The sequence below is a fragment of the Ambystoma mexicanum genome, chromosome 1q (assembly GCF_040938575.1).
Source record: "Ambystoma mexicanum isolate Mex_15411 chromosome 1q, UKY_AmexF1_1, whole genome shotgun sequence".
NCBI lineage: Eukaryota > Metazoa > Chordata > Amphibia > Caudata > Ambystomatidae > Ambystoma > Ambystoma mexicanum.
Genome location: NC_090922.1, coordinates 1552584378 through 1552598361, shown reverse-complemented (window position 1 = coordinate 1552598361; position 13984 = coordinate 1552584378). Strand labels below are relative to the sequence as shown.

Genomic DNA, 13984 nt, shown 5'->3' with positions numbered 1-13984 from the left:
CAATTCAGCCTTTCACCCTTTTGAGGTTGATAAGAGTACCGACTTGAGTTTGGTGATAATTGTTATAAATATGTTGTTTGTACAGCGCTTTGCCAAAAGCGCTACATAAATAACCATTTCACCATGAGATTAGGTATAGAATTTAGCATGGAGTCCTTGTCTCTCTGCACTGTTGTATCATAACATTGGCATACCAATCAGGTAGTAATAGCTCCAGGAAATGGGGACTTTCATTAACATCAAAATACAATTTTGCTATCGAACCTCAAAACACACAATACAATTCATACTTACTTTACTGTGTAATTGGCTAGGTTTTTGTGTTTTCAATATTTAAATATATACAGGAGAGATCAAATGACCACTAGCATACTAGGCCTCACAGCATTTCTCCTAGTGCATGAAGTTTTAGAGTTTTGACCAGCTGGGGGGGGGGGCAGGAAAGGTGGTGAGGGGGGACAGGACAAACTTACTAGTCCTAGTACATTTAGTTAGTGTATGTGTACAGACAGAGGTGTGAGGAAGATGGGGTGAAGGGGGAACAACCCTGTCCTGTTCAACAGGGCCCTGGGTTAAGTGCAGAAAGGTTGCCTCCCTCATAGCGAGCAAGCAGAAAGTACAGTATTGCTGAAACATAGTGCAGTGGCCTGGAGGCAAGTGCAAAAACTGGCGGGGGGACTCAGACCTGTTAGACTCTAGAGGTGAACCAGGCAACCAGTGAGCAAAAACTGAGCAGTTAGGGGGGAGAAGGAGGAAGGAGGGTGGGGGAAAAAGAATGAAGCTTAGCTGGGTAGAGGAAGAGAGAAGGAGGAAGAGAAGAGGAAGGTCTTGAGGATTTTCCGGAACTTAAGTGCTCCGGCTCAAGACAGAGAGAAGCAGGTTGGCTGTTCCAGAGGGAAGCACCTGCAGGGGATAAAGATCTACCCCCAAAACTCTGTTTGTGAAAACAGCTCACCCGCAGAGAGTTGGAGGAGGACGAGTGGAGGACTCTAGAGGGAGAGTATTTAGGGAGAGAGCGTTGTAGAAAGTGCAGGCCCTGGCCCCAGAAAGCCTTGTGGATTCTGCAGAGGGTCTTGAACCTGATACTTGCAGCCACAGGGAGCCAGTGGAGGGATTTCAGTGCCAGAGAGATGCAGTCTCAGGGCTTGAGGCCAAAATTAAGTCTTGCTGTTCTTTTCTGAATGAGTTGTAGAGGACAGAGAATAGAAGTAGGAAGGTTGAAAAAGAGGCTGTTGCAACAGTCCAGCCTAGAGGGAACCAGGGCTCATGAGGCAGTGAGCTTCTGGGGAAGTGAGAATAGGTAGAATAACTTTGAGGAGGTGCAGTTGGTAGTGGGACTTTTTAGAGACGTCTGAGATGTGCGAAGAGAAGGAGAGAGTGGAGTCGAAGATGACTCCAAGATTTTTTGCCTCATTGGTAGGTGAGGGTTCAGGGCCAAGGGTGGCCGGCCAGTAGGAAAATCGTAAAGCGAGAGCAGAGGTCCCAATGAGGACAATCTCAGTCTTACTGGCATTCAGGCAGAGATCGTTAGAAGCACACCAGGACTGAATTGTGGATAGACAGTCAGGGATGAGCGAGGAGGAGGAGGCTGAGGGTAGCCTGAAAGAGAGCTGCGTGTCATCCGCATAACACTGAAAGTTAGAGGCAAAAGTAGCGATCCTGTGGGCCAAGGGGGCCATGTAGATAGTGAAGAACCTGGGGGACAAGTTAGATCCCTGGGGGACACCACAAGTAGAGAGTGTGATAGAGGAGAGAAAGGGCCCAAGTTCTGCCTGGAAGGGCCAGTCAGAGAGAAAGGAGGGGAGCCATGCCAGGGCCTGATCTGTGATGCCCAGGGTATCAGGGAGACGGGTGATCAGGGAGACTAGTCTGGGGAGGATAGCTCAGGGGCATCACCCATCCTCTGACAGTTTGCAACCACTCACACTCCCACCACAGTCTCGGGAGGATAGCTCAGGGGCAACATGCTCACCTTGGAAGCAAGACGACACGGAGCAACACAGGTTTGATCCCCGGGTCCATGCTTAGAAACCTCTGGGTGTTAAGCAAGTTATAAATAACCTATCATATCATATCATATTGGGATGTTGTGGTTTACCGTATCGAAAGCAGAAGAGAGGTCAAGAAGAATGAGGACAGAGGGAGATTTGAGAGCAGGTCTTCACAGGTGTTCAGAAGAGCAGTTTACATGGATCTGGCCGCTTTAAAGCCAGACTGATGGTCATGAAGACAACCAACAGATTCAGTGTGGAGAGTAAATTGGGTAATAGACAGCTTCTCCAGGAGTTTTCCCAGGAAAGGGGTGATGGAGTTCTAGCAATAGTTTGCTGGAATAGACGGGTGAAGGTTTTGTGAACGAAAGGGGGTCCGCACCTGTGCAAGTACCACAAGTACTGTTTGCTGGACGGCCACGCCGAGCGGCTCTTCCCAGCGTTTTGGACTTTGCCTGGAAGTCTGCAGCGGGACTGAACGACGGCCTGGAGGACGTCTTTAGAGGCAACACTGCGGCTTGCCTGTCCTTCTAAGAAGGAAAGAAAAAAAGGTGAGTGTTTTGGCACTTTGTGCCTGAAGTGTGTAAATTGTGCTCGCACGTTCTGTGCCTCCTGCACGTTGTGCTTGTTAGCACAGTGAATCAACTCAGAAAACACTCTCCTCATTTTCCCTTTCTTTGTGTTTAATTTGTTCTTTCTTTTTTCTTTTCCTTTTTTAGGACAACTGTCTGCCGAACCCTCCCCCATGGTGGCCACGCCCCAACCTGCCCCTTCATCTTTCCGGGGGTCTGCGCACCCGCGCTGCACACTTGTGCAAGTACCACAAGTACTGTTTGCTGTTCGCGGTGCGCCGGGTGGGGCCCAGGCGTCAGTATTATTCCTTCTAGTATTCACATTATTGTTTGTTGGGACATCCGGAAGTTGTCTCCATTAATAATTGTATGTTTTTCTCAGGTTTCAATTGAGGTGTTTCATTAATGCTTATTATTTGTACGAACACCTAATTAATTATAACTTTTTTCTTTCTGTTGTTTTCTTGTAACACATGTCCCGTGAACGTAGACGTGACCGTGAATCATCTGTTGACACAGGTACTTGGATTATCACACTGCTCATTTCTGCTCTTCCAAATTGCTCCTGTGCCAGTCAACTTGTAACTAATCCAGCCTTGTGACCTGTATCTTATGTCTGCCGGCAGGCTTATTATAACTATGGCATTTAGGCGTACTACAAATATGCCGTCTAACATCCCAAGCCTATCCGAAATACTGACGAGTCAATCGACTCAAATCAGTCATGATGCGTTTGTAGTGCAACCCCAAGACTTCTACACTGCCCACTCACTAATTTCAACAGGCACTTCGTTATCCACAAAACCAAAATTTACCTTTGACGATAAGATTGATGAATCTATTGTTTCTATCTCATCAATGTCAATCTCCCATCTAGGCAACAGCAATAAACCAGAAGGCTCTCATGCACACGATATATCAATCCCACTAAGAACTCCATGTGTAAGAGTCAATCCGCGTCCTCTATCTGACATCACAATGTTAGCCTCCACCAAAAATTGCCCACGCCTCTCTTCCTCCCGCATTGCCATTTCCCCGATCACTTTTCCCTCACTAGTGCAAGATCAAACTGGTTTATCCATTCATGCCAGCCAATGTGATTCTCCGATTGTATGGAGAGCTCACCATCATTCCACTGTTGACCCTTCGCACAGTAAAGTTACCTTATCTCAACAACACTCTCAGAACTCTAAAAACTCTATGCTTCATTTGTTTGTCTTACCCACACCCAGAATATCCAAAACAGTCCCTTCAGATCTATTTCTACAACACTCAACCATGATTCATCCGGCGTTGATTGCTATTAATACTACTATCATGAGACTGTGTAAACTATTCGAATCGTTGGACACAAAAGTGTCTCACCAATCTAAACAGTTTGATGATTTGATGAAGTGGATGTTGGCCCATTATAATTCTTCATTGTTTAAAATTGTGTCACCAACTATTGGGGAAAGGTTGATAAATGAATCACTAGTCGGGGCGGTTGGGTGTAAATCTGACCTGACTAATGTACCCACTCCCATTGCTGTAGAAGTGTTACCTACAGAGGCATGTGCTTTGCCCTTGATCACTGGCATTATACGACCAATCACTCATATGAGTCACACTCAGTCCCCTGTCCAAGGGCATGTACCCCCAGTCCAACCACCACAATATTTTGTGCCAGAGGCGACCCGGGGGCTTTCAGTGCCTATCCCCGAGCGCAAAACAGGACAGGGATTTAGCCACCTAGACGCCCTTAAAGCAAGAAACCCAAAAGTTGCACCAAAAAAGCCTCTTGCAATAAAAAAAACAAAGAATATGGCTAATCTCAAGCAAATTAAAAAAACACTGAATTCATTCTTCAAGGCCTTGGGTAAATCTACTGCTCCAACAGACAATGTGCCAGCTGTTTCTTAACAAGTCCATGTTCCTTTAGCATTCTCCTTGGCCCCATCAGTGCTGGTTGGCCTGCCCCCGGTCATTCCCATACAAGCTGTGTCCCAACCAGCCCTACCAATTCCTTCCCCCTGTGCATTCCTTGATGCCCCCGAGAATGGTTCAACAAGCTAATATCACACGATCTGGTGTCCCCCTTTCCCCTCTGTCTCAGCTAGTTTTATCTATAGATCGTAATATTGAGGCAGACAAGCAACTTGCCTCTTTAAAAGCACGAAACGCTGCTCATGTGAGATTGTTTTCAAACGTCCACAATCCTGTTTTGATGGGCCCCTTTCTGACCAACACTACAAATCATTCATTAGCTGCAGCTATTCAACCTGTCCAACCCCCAATTCCACTTGCTGTGGCTTCTGCTAAAACCTCCAGCACCCGGGGTCAGCAGAACCTGGCAGATATTTCCAATGCTCCCCCTACATTGGATCAGCTGGAGAATTTTAAACAAAAAATAGATGAATATCTGGCGATTAGCTTAGCCAAAGCGCAAAATTCCTTCTTTCCTGTTGCAGCCAAGTCTAGCAAGCAGCCTTCCCATATTCAATTTACTACACAGCAAGATGGGAACCATGCCCAAGCTAGCACAAATGTTGCTAATTCACATTTGCAGTGGGCTCCGGAGAAATCGAATACACATTCAGTCTCTCGTCACCTGAATCCTCGCCGTGGGCACTTCTCTACTCTCATCCTAAAATGTAGAGAGGGAAACTTTCCATGTTACGATCTGAACCGGCAAAGTGTTCTGAATCTATTCAGAGACGTCGCTGAGCTACGAAACCTGTCCTCTCATGACATAGACCAAATTGAATTTATCTCTGAATTCACATGCTCAGTAGTCAGACTGTGGATCCCTTCTGGGCTGGTCCGAGATTCCATTTGGCAATGCAGAATGCAACTATTTAGCATGGGCTTTCTCAAAGCAGAGGAACCTGAACAAGCCCATTCAAATCCCCAAAACATCAGTCGGAAATCACACATCTATCAGGGAGTGCAGAGACAAAACTATGGGTCTCATTACACGTTGTGCGGTAAAAATTGGAATTTTATGGCATGGCGCTATTCGCGTGTCCGCCCTCGCAAAAGACCGCTAATAGCGTCGCATTACGAGTTCGCGGACACGAGCATAGCGCCATGCCATAAATGACTTTACTGCCATGCCGCAAAAGTCAACAAAATGCCCATTACCGGCCTCGACCAAAGTGCTGATCGCACCTCCTCCCTCACGCAACATGCAAATAGCGGTCACCGCTATTAGCGGACACCGTTAAAAAGCGGAACCAGAAATAGCGTCATCGCACAGGAACGGGAAAGAAAACAGCGGCCATCTTTAAAAACACAATCCATTGCCATCCTCTGCATCCAGGACCTCTTTCCGGAGAACTCCGACAAGAAACCATCCAGGACTGCCCGAAGATGTCAAAGGCCCTAAAAAAAAACTCAGATCGTCAGCGGAAAGAGAAATTTACATCTGAGGGGCTCATAATGCTGACTAGCACACTTGCAGCCAATGCCGAAGTCGTCTTCGCCAATGATATGCGCCGGGAGGCTATCATCAAGAAAAAGGCCATCTGGGATGATGTTGCCCGCAAAGTTAGTGCGGTGGGCACTACCACCCGCAGTGTGAAGGACTGCCGCAAGAGGTGGGACGACCTCCGGCTCCGTGTGCGGAATATCCTATCTGTCAACCGCAACCTTGCAATGGCCACAGGAGGTGGCGCAGAATCACCTCTGAAGATGAAGGAGTGGGAGGAGACATGTGCCTCCACAATAGGAGTCAAAGCCATAGAGGGGGTCGGAGATATGGAGTATGGTGTGGCCATCTCATCTGATGGAGGTGAGTGTATACGTCAAACAATGCACAATGAAGGGTGAGGGGGTACCCCAAACATGTGTCGATGACCAGGCCATTGATCCAGCCACACACATACATGCATGCATGCATCACCATATACACGTGCAATACAGACCCATCAATGCATGACCAACCTGACATGCCCATTACAAGAATCACTGATAAATCGTCCCCAATGCATAGAGCAGCATGACGTGAACATTCTGCATGAGGCACCTAGACCCATTAACGATGATTTATGTCCTCCACAGGATCACTGACAGACACTGGAGACACAAGCACTGCAGCACGTACTCCGCCAGCAGCCAAAAAAGCCAGGATGCATGAGAAAGGTGACACCGCCATAACTCCACGGGAACTGGGAGGACAGTCCATCTGCAGAGGGCCAAGGGCGGCAGGAGCACCATTTCATCACAGCCTGAGGGCACGGCTCCTGTTGTAGCTGAACCCACGCCAGTGTGCCCCATCATTGCTGAGATGAGCACGGAGGGCACGCACTCCGCTGCCACCAGCTCAACTGGGGAGGCAGCAGCCACCGCACCGCCCACTGACGAGGAGGACGCAATTGACGTCCTACAACTAATCCATACCCCCAGCCCAACATGGTCCATTGAGGGGAGTCCAAGGGCAACGTCCGGATCTGCTAACCAGGGAGCACATGACACCCACACTGTAGAAGGTGCATGGAGCCCTCAGGTTTCCTCACCGGATGTCGGAAGCACAGACCAGGGCGCACCGTCCAGCCCAGCAGCACCTACCACCCTGCCTGACCTTGCAACCATCACCCGGAGGCAGGAAGACATTACTGCGCTGGTCGCCCAGCATGTGGCCGAGACAGGCCATCTAAGGGATGACCTCAACAAATATGCAGGGCAAACAAAGGAGGCCATTGAGGCCTGCACTGACAGGATATACCAGGAAATGGGCCAACTCCGCCAGGCCATTTTACGTATTGGGGACATCATGGAGCAGCATCACCAACCCCCAACACAGGATCGACCGGGAACCTCCTCCTCAGCGAGTTCCCAGCAGACCAGCCCCCTGCGCCGCTCTCTGCGCAACCTGAGGCGCCCCACATCACACCAACCCAATGTTGGTGGAGGCCCTGAGGCTTAGGTCCACCAAGGACCAGGTGGCACATGTGGGGCAGGAAACGTAGACACCATAAGACTCACCTGGGAGTTTTGGGGGGGAGGGTAAGGGTGCATTTGGGTGTTTTGGGGGGGAGGGAGGTAAGGGTGCATTTGGGTGTTTTGGGGGGGAGGGGGGTAAGGGTGCATTTGGGTGTGTTGGGGTGTTGCACTTCTTATCACATTCTGTTCAATATACACTGTTCTGAAGTTGAAACACAAGGGTGGTATCCATCATTGCGTATGTGTCATTTATCTTGGACAGGGTCCTTTGTGGGACTCAAAACATGCACCAGGGCAACAATATGCATCTCCGTCCATGCTTTTTCACCTTTGTGCCTGATGGGATTTCAGAATCAGATGCTGACGCACATCGTGTGCCTCCTTGGCATTGCCTCTTGCATGTCCTGCCGGGGCTTTCCACCCGTACTCATCCCCATCCACATCATGCTCTTCTGGTGGTTGCATGTCAATTTCAGGTGGCATTGGCACATTCCATCATATGCACATTTTTTGATGCTCTACACATGCCATGGTTATCTTTGCCACTTTGACACGGCTGTACAGGAGTGCCTCACCCAGGCTGCTTAGGCAGCGGAGCACTGTCATTGGAAGGCTGACTGCCAGCTCTATCACGACGCAGGTACAGGGATGTGCAATATTGTTGTCCTCTTCCTGCTGGTTCTGTGGGTTCCGTACAGGGGTTAGGAGCCACCTCCTCAGTGGATAGCTGGCATCGCCTGTATGGTGTGAGGAATGGGTACCTGCTACGGGACACCTCTGGTGCGGGCTGTTGTTGTTGGTGCTGCACTGCTATCATGTAGTCAAGCCCGTCATGTCATGCTGCTGCTATGGGGACCATCTTGGTGTAGGAAGGGGTGTGGGTAGGGGTGTGGTGTGCTCTTTTGTGCTGCCTGTCTCCATTGCATGCACGTGTGCTGATTGTGTCCACCTGTGGTAGATGGGTACACTGCTCAGGTCTCTTAACGGGTGCTTTTCGATGCCGTTATTAGCGCCATGTCGGTAAGGGGTTTATGGGTGTTTTCCATGCCGCTAATGCCATGTCCGCATGGCTTGTGATGGCCTGGTATTAGCGCCATGGCGCTAATTCCAGCCTGGGGGTTAATACCGGCCTTGCCGCTATTAGTGGCACCGTAATTAACGGGTGCGCTGATAGCGGTGGGTCCGGGTCGTGATTGGCTTAGGAAATTACCGGTACCGGTAATTCTTTACCGTTACCGGTATTCCCTTACCGCACAACGTGTAATGAGGCTGTATGAGCCCGAAAGTGAAGCCAGCCAACAGCAGTAACCATTAACAGTCTGCGCCAAAGATACCATTCAGCTTTTAAGCTGGAATCAAGGGATCACTCCCATTTCCACTCTTCTATTGACAACTTATCAAGCATTCATCATCTGATAGCCCTACAAGAAACCTGGCTCACTACGTGCCCCATTTGGGATGGCTATGAGACTACTTTCCTCCATGCAATCGCGAGTAGTGGTCGTTAATCGTCAGGTCTCTTAGTGGGAGTGCATGGTGCTAGTGGCTTTAGCATTAAACCCTGGGCCTCGGTAGGGGCTCAAATTCACTTAGTATTAATCTTGGGCCACCCCCAAGAATTGGGCCTAGTAAATGTCTATCGCAACACTGCCACCATGTCCGATGTTGTATTCTATGAAGGTCTGAATGGGACCTTGGATTTAATCATATCCAGACATACCATCACTCATACCATCATTGCACGAGATCTCAATCTGGATTGTCGAGATAGACCTGGCATATCCTGGACAGCTAAGAAATGGACAAGCATCATGTATGATCGTAATCTCCATATGTTAAATGGCTCTGTTAAGGGAGATGTACCTTCCAATTACACGTGGCAGCGTGGGAATAGTACAAGCACACTTGATTACATCTATGTGAGCCCTAATCTGTTCCAAAATGTCCAACATCTCTCCTTTAGTGATCACCCCAAGAGCGATCATAGATTACTTGTTGTGCAGATCACATGGAACTTTGGAGAAGTTTCATCCAGACAGGTCTTACATGCTGTAGCAACAGTAAACTCAGCCAGAAGTCGTCTTCGATGGAACTCAGGCAAGATTGTGTCTCTCACAAACATCCTAGAAGGCAATGCGTTGCAATATAACGGTGCAAACCATTAGCATCTTGCGCCATAATCGTGTCTGCCATCCACATATCTTCGACGCTGAAACCCAGCGTATCAAAGCCGATTACAGAAAGCTCAGAAATAAAATACCATCTGTGAATGACCCCTCAAGCTGGCAACTCTTAAAAACTGCCAAATGCCGTTATAAAAACTGGCTCAGGAGTAAACAAGTGTCTCAGTATCAGCGTGACAGTATCTCCATGCAAGCTGCCATGTCAAATAAAAACTCGGCGATGATGTGGCAATTACTAAATGACCAAAGCTACAATCTTCAGGGTGACGCGCAAATCAACAGCGTCCTGGAATCTGACTGGATCACCCATTTTTCCGCCTTATATGCTGATCCAGTCTTTGATAATTTGATGTATATTCCCTCAGCTGACTCACCTTGGCAGCTAAAGTTATCTGAACTATCAATTTGTTCCATCATTATGCAAGCCAGTTCATCTAGAGCGAGAGGACCAGATGGGCTCTCTAACTTTATGCTTAAGGCACATCCTGATGAATGGGCCCATATCCTTTATATCCTCTTTAAGAGCATCTTACTCACTCACGTGATTCCTAGTTCCTGGAAGACATCTATCATCATTGCTATCTTTAAGAAGGGTGATCGTAGTCTCCCAGCTAACTATCGGCCTATCGCCCTCCTAGATGCACCGGGGAAAGTCTTCGCCAAAATGATTCTTGCAGACTTCAATGACTGGACCTTACACTCACACTTGCGTGACCCGCATCAAACGGGTTTTGTCGCAGGAATGGGAACATCAATTAATTTATTCGCTCTAAACTCGATTAAAATGCAATGTCATTTGCAGAAACAAGTATTATTTGCGTTCGTTGACCTCAACGCTGCTTTTGACTCAGTGAGCCGTGTGCTCCTATTAGCGAAGCTGCGTAGAGACCAATGTCCTGCAACTCTACTAGATGTGATACATGCATTGCATTCTGGAACCTCGATTAAAGTTTGCCTTTCGTTAGATGGTGCGCTTTCGAAACAGATCAACACCTCACGAGGCCTTAAACAAGGCTGTCTTCTGGCGTCGGCAATCTTTAATTATTTCATTCAAGACGTTAGATATGAATTGTCCACTGTGATTTCGGACTCCCTTAAATTAAATAATCATCCAATTCAGACTCTTCTACATGCTGATGATTTAGTGCTTATCTCCAGAACACAAGTCGGTTTACAACGATTGTTGAATGCTTTTTTTACTTACACTCAAAACAATGAATTGAAAATAAACACTCCTAAAACACAAATCATTGCATACTCCCCAAGGCGGCGTGGCCGCTATCCCATGTGTGAATCATCGCCTACTCCCCATGGCGGCGTGGCCGCTATCCCATGTGTGAATCATCGCATACTCCCCAAGGCGGCGTGGCCCGCTATCCCATGTGTGAATCATCGCATACTCCCCAAGGCGGCGTGGCCGCTATCCCATGTGTGAAACATCGCATACTCCCCAAGGAAGCGTGGCCCGCTATCCCATGTGTGAATCATCGCATACTCCCCAAGGCGGCGTGGCCGCTATCCCATGTGTGAATCATCGCATACTCCCCAAGGAAGCGTGGCCCGCTATCCCATGTGTGAATCATCGCATACTCCCCAAGGCGGCGTGGCCGCTATCCCATGTGTGAATCATCGCATACACCCCAAGGCGGCGTGGCCGCTATCCCATGTGTGAATCATGGCATACTCCCCAAGGCGGCGTGGCCGCTATCCCATGTGTGAATCATGGCATACTCCCCAAGGCGGCGTGGCCCGCTATCCCATGTGTGGATCATGGCATACTCCCCAAGGCGGCGTGGCCCGCTACCTCATGTGTGGTCCTTCAATCATATTCCTATAAATATGGTGCCGCATTACACCTACCTTGGCATTCTTTTCGAGAGTTCAGTTCACCCAATAGGCCATATTACACGCCTAGAGACAAGGCTTACATCATTTATCTCACAAGCCAGCATCCTTATGCATAAATATGGCAAATTTTCCATCTTGCCAGCCTGGCATTTCTGGACCATGAAAACTACCCTAGCTCTATTGTACGGTCTTGAAACCTTTCAGGATAATCCTTCCTTACAATTTGCGAAATGGGAAGCAAAATACTGGCACCGAATATTACACCTCCCAAATTGCATTCCAGTTGCCTGGATAAGATACAAACTTGGTTTAGTTTCCTTGCAGGCTGTTTTCAACTGGCGTCAATGCTCCTTTTTCAGGAAAGGCTTGCTTTCTACCACTCTGCAAGTTCTGTTAAAACATCTTTCATCATATATTTTCTCATCAAAACAGTTGTTTATCAAATCCTGGCTGTTGAGTGTTTATCGCGGGGTAACCTCGGCAGATATTTCACTGGATTTACTACTGCAAAATCCAAACAAAGCTAAATTAAAATGATATCACGCAGATTGGTCTCTCACACGAACAGCATGTCTTTTGTATCAAGATGCTGAGTTTCGCTTCCCACATAAAAAAATACGCACCTTACCAGCTTATTTAATTCGCTGCCCTTCACATGAATTTCGCAACAACATTTTAAGAGTGCGTTTTAATTTATGGGTCACACGAGATCTGCAGGCCAAAAGGAAACTCTTGAGCCCCTCAGAGAATTTTTGCCGCTTTTGCATGTCGATGGACACTCGCGAAACCTTGGTGCATCTTATCACAGAATGTAAGGACCTCTGGCCATTGCGGGAAACTCACTATGCCAGACATTGGGCCTCATTACGGGTCCGGCGGTAACCGAGGTGGTAAAACCACCTGGTTACCGCCGACTCGTATTACCATTCCGCCTCCGTGATTCCCGGAATTAACGGGGCATTACAACCCCGGTTTCCCGGGAATCACGGAGGCAGAATAGTGTTAATCCCCATTCCCATTGAGTCCAATGGGACTCAATGGGAATCATGGAAACACCGTCAGCATCTCGTGATGCTGCCGGTGTATCCTCGTCCGCCTGCAGGCGGGCGGTGTTAAACCCGCCAGGTCAGACCTGGCGGGAACATCACCTCCCGCCTGCAGGAGTCGGGATCAGACGGTCTAGCAAACAACGGTGGCAGCGGGTTTACCACCACCGTTATTTGCGGACCGCCTGATTTGTAATGAGGCCCATTGTAAATATTTATGCCTTGTTCCAAAAGATTTGACCTGGTCGTTAATACTAGGTTCTGGTTATTTACCCCTGCAAATTGCCACTGTTAATTTTCTATCAAGTTTAAATCTGGAAACTCAGTGAATTCATCAACAGTCCTGATGTCAACCAATTTGAAGTCTGCGATTCACACTGTTTTTTCGTTTGTGCCTCATTTTTTAAAATCATATTGTGATGAATATTTACATGCTGATATCTATGACTACGTATAGCTGATGTATTGTTGGTCACACCTTGTATCGTTTAAAGTCATGTGTTTTTCTTTATGTGTTTTATTGTATATAGGAAAATGGGGAAAAAAAGTTTTGTTCGCTTTTAAATTCCAAAATATTTTATTTGATAGGTTGATTTACTTCAACTAAATCAAATAAATAAAAAAAAAATAAAAAAGGGGGTCCAGTCAATGTTGCTATAGGAGGGGGAGCGGAAGAAAGGACAGGATGTCCTGTGTTTTGGTGGTGAAATGTGAGGCCAGGGCTGAGCAAAGGGCCTGGGTGGGTGCAGTAGAGGATGTGGCTGCAGTAGGGTTGGCCAGCTCCTTGCAGACTTTTAAAAAGTTTGGCCGTGTTATTAGATGCCACAGAGTCAGGCTCGAATGTAGACTCTTTTCTTGGAGCAGATGCAGAGTCTATATTGTCTTTGAAGAAGGCGGCAGGCCAGTTTGTTAGAGGGTGCAACTGAAGATCCCCATTTCCGTTCCGCTGCTCTGCACTTTCGCTTAAGGGCAGCCAGATCGGAGTCGTACCAATAGTTGCACTTTTTGGTAGGCTTCAGTCGGACCCTCATGAGTGTCAAGAGTGTTGGAGATGGAACGGTGAAAATTAGAGAGGGCTGTATCAGGATGGGAGTCAGCCGCAGGATTAGAAGGAGAAGGGTAGGTGGAGGCAAAGGCAGCCACTGACACTCTTGCCATGGGTTGCATGTCCTTGAAGGCAGGAGGTGGTGTAGGCTGTGCCAGTGCTAAAGAAGAAAGAGAGCTTCAAGTGAGAAGAGAGTGATCAGTCCATGAGAGTGAGGTAGTTAGAGGAATAGAGAGTGGGATGTCTGTGGAGATGTGAGCATCCAAGGTGTGGCCAGCAGTGTGCGTTGGACCAGAGGGTAGAATGGAAAGAGAAAGGGAGTCACACAGGTTGTGGAAAGGTCCTGAGGAGTCCGGAGAGTCAAGATGGATTTTAA

At 47.9% G+C, this 13984-nt stretch overlaps 1 protein-coding gene across 1 annotated transcript in view; it reads right to left on the bottom strand.

The window, feature by feature from the left end:
* The window catches only part of LOC138552196 (zinc finger protein 268-like), a 135382-nt gene that overhangs the window by 16091 nt on the left and 105307 nt on the right, over positions 1–13984 (bottom strand). The window lies entirely within an intron of this gene.